Below are 6,461 nucleotides of genomic sequence, written 5' to 3' on the forward strand. Positions count from 1 at the left end.
CCCTACAGTATTTGTCGGTCTGTAGCTGGCTTATTTCACTGACCATAATGTCCTCAAGCTTCATCCGTGTTGTAGCAAGTGTTAGGATCTCTGTTCCTTTTTATGGCCGAGTGATATTCCAGGGAGTGTACATATGACATCTTATTTATCTGTTCCTCTGTCAGTGGACATGTGGGTTGGTTTCACCTCTTGGCTACTGTGAATAATGCTGCTGGGAGCACAGCTATGCTTGCATGCTTTTATATGTTCATATACCTATATAATATACCTTTTTATGAACCAACGTAAAACACTTTAAAGGGGAGTTCCGGCCAATAATTTAAATATCAGATTTCTCCCTTGGATCTGGCTTTCTGAGGTCAACCAAGTGCAGCCAGAATTCAAGGGAGAGCCAAAGCATTGTTTTCCAATTCCCTGGTATTCCCGTGTGTGTGTGTGTGTGTGTGTGTGTGTGTGTGTGTGTGTCCAGCCCTACCCAGCGCTGCTGCTTCAGAGGAACTATTAACACATTAATATTATCAATAGCAGGCAGTGCCTGAGCCATTAGGGATTTATGAAAACATCTGAAGCCAGTCGTTTCAAAGCGCTGATTTGTTTTATAGTCAGTATTACATTTTATGACAGGCTCTTTTACCAGCAAAATGAGCGTATAAGCATCATACACAGCTCAGTAGACGGAGACTGGTGCCCTGCGCTGCCCTGCGAATTTGTGTTCCAGATCCCTTGGGAAGCATCTGCAATGTGCAGACAAGTACTGACCTTTGGCTGGAGGGTCGGCCCGATCTAGATGGGGAGTGTGCCCCCCTTACTTTTTAGCTGTAGAAAAAACTATAGCTCCATCCCTTGTCTGTCCTTTCCCTCAAACTTCAGACAGAATAAGAGAGCCAGTATCCAGTAGACCAAGGCCATAAAGAAACGTTTGCCTGGCCACTTCTGCTTTTCTGTTGTGATTTTTTTGGTCTTTCTTGATTTTCCAGAGCTTCACAGGGCAGATTCCCTAGTTGTAGTTAAGGTAGTCTCAGCCTGGCTCAGAAGGTGGTGCCTAAGGAGAGCAACAAACAGGTTCGGTGTGTGTTTCTCAGCTTCCCTCAAACTCCCTCTGCATTCAGATCTCTACCCAAGAAGATTCTGGAGTGAAGGTTGACAGGGTGCTAGGGAACCACAGTGGCTTGGAGGGAAAGAGCACATCTCCCCTCCTTCCACCTTTACCACAAAGCTGGGATTTGTGGGCCCCCTCCCATGGGGCTCTTCTTTGGGAGGGAGATAGCTCTAGAAAGTTCCTTCTCAGCATTCCCAGGGAGCAGAGTTTGTAATATTTTACAGCAGCTGTTTAACATTTCCCTACCTAGTTATTAAACACGAAAGGGAGTAAATTAAAATGGCAAAGTAAAATGAAATAAAAGGCGTCTTTTCTTTCTGTAAAGAGACAACACCTAATTAAGGAATATTTGAATCCCACAAAAATGCAGACTCTCATGGGTGACATAAAACTTCTTTTAAACCAGGAACAAAACCCAGAAAATTGGGGACAGACCCAAGAGGTAGTCCTTTACAACAGAAAGCTCCTTCCTCCATAGACTTTTGACTTGTTTCTCCCTTCCTTTTTCCCCCTTCCACAGTCCTGGGGGAGGACTAAACTCAAGCGAGTCCTTTGAGTCAAGGTTTCTGGGCTGTGGCCAGCCACCAGCCCAGCTGCTGGTCCCCCAGCCCCTGCCCCCACTTCGCAGTCCCCCACTAATCGTCCCTCCCAGCTTTTCTCTTTGGCCCTGCTCTAGGTTTTTGGATTTATTTTTGGTTTTGGTTTTGTTTTGCAACACTTTTTCTAACTCCCCCCATCTTTTTGAGGAGCTTCCTGAAAGGACCCCTCCCTCCAATCTCCCACTCCCCTCAACCTCCTAGAGTGGGGACAATGGGACCGTCTTCCTTTTTCTTATCTTGTTCTCGATTAGATATCAGAAGCTTTGGCCTCTGTCACTAATTCCACCCTGGGGCCCACCTTCTCCCACTGGCTCTGGTCTCCTTGTGACACCAGAAGCCTGGCTTTGGCCTTTGCTCTCAGCCATTGTGGGGCTGCCCTTTACTTAGGAACTCTGTCTGGGACACCTGGCAGGAATAGAGGTAAATGAGTGTAAGGGGCTCCCAAACCCACCCAGGTGGAAGGAGCTGCCTAAGCTTGGGCTGGAAACCTGCCTCCTGCCTCTGTTTTGCTCTGGCAGCCTTTGGTGGGGAGGGGACAGCAAAGGCCTAGAGCACTACGGGGCTAGGACGCAGTTCTTCCTATGGTAGCTGCTCAGTTCCTTCGTTCTCCAGGGAGCTATTCTTTTAGGAGAGTATCGTTCTTGCTGTTCAGTCCCGTCACTGGAGTGAAAGAAAGGAAAGGACAGGGAGGCTAAAAATATGTGGATTGGCATGTCTTGAAATGTCTGCAAGTTCAAGAAATGCTCAGTCATGCCTCCTCTCGAGTTTGACTTCGATGGCTTGCAAGTCCTGCAGAATTTTCCGCAGCATCCCAGTGCAGACGATGGAGCCGGAGGCTCCCAGGTTCCTGCTTATTAGACTAAACAGTAGAAGGAAATCAGTTTTTCCTTTCAAGAAACAAGGAGAGGCTGTTTTGCTGGCATTTCCTTTTGGGGATAGAGCCTGTGTCCGGCTTCACCGTAGAAAAGAGTGGACACGGACACTCCCAGCGTGGTGGGAAGCAGTGCTGGCTGCCTCCAGGCGTCTCCCTTCTCTCTGCTTTGAAACATGTAGCTAGAGAAAGTTCGAGTTCTTTACTTCCTTTCCTCTACATTAAAATGCTTTGCATGTAATATCTGTGACTAGAACGGTGGATGGTGTTTTTAGGAAAAGAATCACAGTAATGGAGATATCTGACATCTCTGTGATACGTCCCTAACCCCCGGAGCCTTGCACATGCTCTAACTCAGCCTAGTTAGACCGCTCTAGAATACAGTGGGCAGGCTCTAGTTCTCTCCTTCCAGGGGACAGGGGTGAACTCACAGTGTAGTAAGGGTAGAACCAGATGAGTTCTAGTCCTTTTTTTTTTCCCTAACCAAAGCATAATGGACAGGAATTAAAAATAACAACAACTAGAAAGAAAGTGATATTGTGATTTGGTGACCAGCTCTCTCTCAAGTTTTCTTTTTCCTTTAGGTTTTTTTTTTTTTTTTTGAGAGAGACCGCACATGAGCAGGGGAGGGAGGAGGGAGGGAGGGAGGGAGGGAGAGAGAGAGAGAGAGAGAGAGAGAGAGAGAGAGAGAGAACCTTAAGCAGGCTCCATGTGCGGCTCAAACTCACGAACCATGAGATCATGGTCTGAGCCAAAATCAAGAGTCGGATGCTTAACCGACTGAGGCACCCAGGCGCCCCTCTCATGTTTTCTGATGTAATAGGCTGAGCAGAGAAGATGACCATGGCCCCATCAGCGGCTCTCAAAAAAAAAAAAAAATCTTTCTTTACACAGATGGGTGAACCGGAAAAAATGGATGTTTGTCCAACACTACTCCTAAGCAGCACTCCAGGCCACAGTGCATCTTCTTTGATGTATAACGTAACCTTTCCATTGAGAAGGCCCTCATCGTCCTTTTCATTGAACTTCACCTTATCTCAAAAGTCAGCCTTCCACCATCCCCATTTGGTCCTGGGTGGTCACACCTTCCTTTGGGTAGCAGAGGCCAGACCTGTAGTGTTGTCCAGGGCCGTGCGCTTCCCATAATATAACTCATTTAAATCCACAGCAAGCTGCGAAGCAGATGCTTTTGTTATCTCCATGTTGTAGATGAGGAAGCTGAAACACAGAGAGATGAAAAGGCTGGTTCAAGGTCACACAACCAGAAGTGGCTGAGCTGGGATTCGAGTCCCGCTAGTCTGGACTCAGGAGTCCACGCCTTTCACCCTTACACGATGCTGCCTTTCAGCCCTGACCCTGCCGAGCATCTCACACACACTATCTCACAACTCAGAGAGTGCCCTTCACCACATGACGCCTCACCATCTCCTTACAGCACGTGGACCGTTCTGCCTAAAGTGTGTAAAAACACGTTTTATCCTTCTTAAGCAATTGTAAGCTGCTTGAGAGTGGCGACTGTGGTAATCAGCTTTAAATGTTCTGGGTACCTATTGCTTATACAATGTAATAATAGGTACCCACACATATTTTTGGAATCGAGCTAAATCAACTGAAAGTCATTTGTTTCCCAGGGATTCCTTGAGTACCAACTATGCAACAAGCACTTACTAGGCCCTGGTGAGCTAGTCAGATAAGATTTCTGCTGTTAAGAAACTTAATTTTAGTGAGGGAAACGTGATGAACAGATAAAACAAGAGAATTGCCAGGTAGTACATTTGGAAAATTAAAATAGGCTATGATAGAGAGTGACAGGGTGCAGGCACTACTTCAGAATAGGGGGTCAGAAAGAACTTCTCTGGGTAAATAAGATCTAAGGCAGGCTGTGAATGACTAGAAGGAAAGAGACATGCAGAGAGTAGAGAAAGAGCATTCGAGGCCAAGGGAATAGCTTGTGCAAAGGCTCTGAGGCAGGAAGGAGATCGCTGACCAATTCCTTTAGCAGTTTGCAGGATTTCTCAACCTCAGTACTTGTCTTAGTCAGCTTGAGCTACTATAACAAATTAGTATGGACTAGGTGGCCTAAACAACGGACCTTTCTTTCTCACAGTTCTGGAGGCTTAGAAGTCTAAGATCAAGGCTCTAGCAGAGATGGTGTCGAGTGAAAGTCTCTTCCTATTTTGCAGATAGTTGCCGTCTTGCTGTGTCTGCACACGGCAGAGAGTCTCCTTCTCTTCTTTTAAGGGCATTAATTCCATCATGGGGGCCCCACCTTTGTGATCTCATTTAAATCTAATTATTTCCCAATGGCCCTACCTCCAAATATCACCTTGGGGATTAGGGCTTCAACCTATGAATTTGGGGACATGCAAATATTCAGTCCACTATTGGCATTTGGGCCAGATAAGTGCTTTGTTGGGGTGGGGGTGGGGCTCTCCTTTGCCTTATTGGACATTTAGCAGTGTTCCCTCTGCTCCCCACCTCACCACCTCTAAACATTAGATGCCAGGAGGAATCCATTCCCCTCTAAACTTTAAAATCAAACAATGTCTCCTGGACTATTGCCAAATGTCCCTGGAAGACAAAGTCCTCTCCAGTTGAGAACCACTAAATTAGAAGCTGGCCGGAGTGGCTGGAGTGTCTGGAATATAGTGAGTAAGGTGGCTGTGGTTCAAGATGAAGTTGAAGAGACAGGCTGGGCTCAGATCATGTGAGGAGTTTAAATGTTATTGGGGATTCATTGAAGGGGGTTAAGCTGGGGCATGGAATGGTATAATTTACTTTGGGGGAGGTAGTTATGCTGGGGGCAAGAGGAGAGCAGGAAGTCCTGGGAGCAAGCTATTATGGTGGTCCAGGTGATGGGAATAGAGACAGAGGGCTGTCTCCAGGGTATGCCTCAGATGACGAACTGACAGCACTCGCTGAATCAACAGTAAGAGGTGAGGGAGAGAAGCGTCGAGGATTTCAGTCCAGCAACGGGCTGGGGACCAGTGCCATTAGAAAGGCCTTACCTGGTTTGGGACAGAAAGTCATTAACGTAGAGGCTGCAGCTGTGGGTTTGGAAATCTGGGGCATGTTGATGTTTATTGGTATCTAAAACTATGTGACTGAATGAGATCATCTAGGGGTCCTGTGTGAATGGACAAGAGAAGGGAGCCCAGAGTGGAGTCCTGAAGACATTTTAGCAGGTGGAGGAGGAGCCAGAGAAAGATCCAGACAGAGCTCTTTGTGAGTGAGGCAAAGGTGGTGCCATGGACGTCAAAAGTTTATCAAGAAGGTTGATGGGTGACATGGGGCTCGTTGATCACTTTCATATGGACAGTCTGTGTGGGAAGGTAAGGGAGGACAGCTGACTGGGCAGGTGATCTGAAGGAATAGAGTGATCCAGAAACCTTCCAAGAGGATGGCCATGAAGGGAGCAGAGTATGGGGCAGTAGCAGGTGGCGGCCAGGATCACAGGAGTTTTCTCAAGATAGGAGGCATCCCAACGTGCTTGCATGCTGGTGCAAGTGGCCTACTGGGGGTTGGGGGAGACCGAGGAAGACCAAGGACGCAGGGGCAAGAGGGGATACTGCAGGAAGAAAGTCCTTGAGTGGGATCCAGAACCCAAGCCGGGGTGGGGGCCAGCGGGGTTATTTTTTAATAAAATTATTGTGTTAAAATGTCTGTAACATTCGCTATTTTTTCTACCTCTAAGTGTACCATTCAGTGATATTATTAATTAGATTCATAACACTGTTCAACCAGATTGTACTAGTTCCAAAACTTTGTCATCACCCCAAACTGTAACCATTAAGCACTAATTCCCTATTCTCCCTTCCCCCAGAGAGAGGTGGGGTTTTTATTATTATTATTATTAAGTGGAGTATTTTTATTTTGTGGACAAAAAGCGTTA

The sequence above is a fragment of the Panthera onca genome, chromosome A1 (assembly GCF_046562875.1).
Source record: "Panthera onca isolate mPanOnc1 chromosome A1, mPanOnc1 haplotype 2, whole genome shotgun sequence".
Lineage (NCBI taxonomy): Eukaryota > Metazoa > Chordata > Mammalia > Carnivora > Felidae > Panthera > Panthera onca.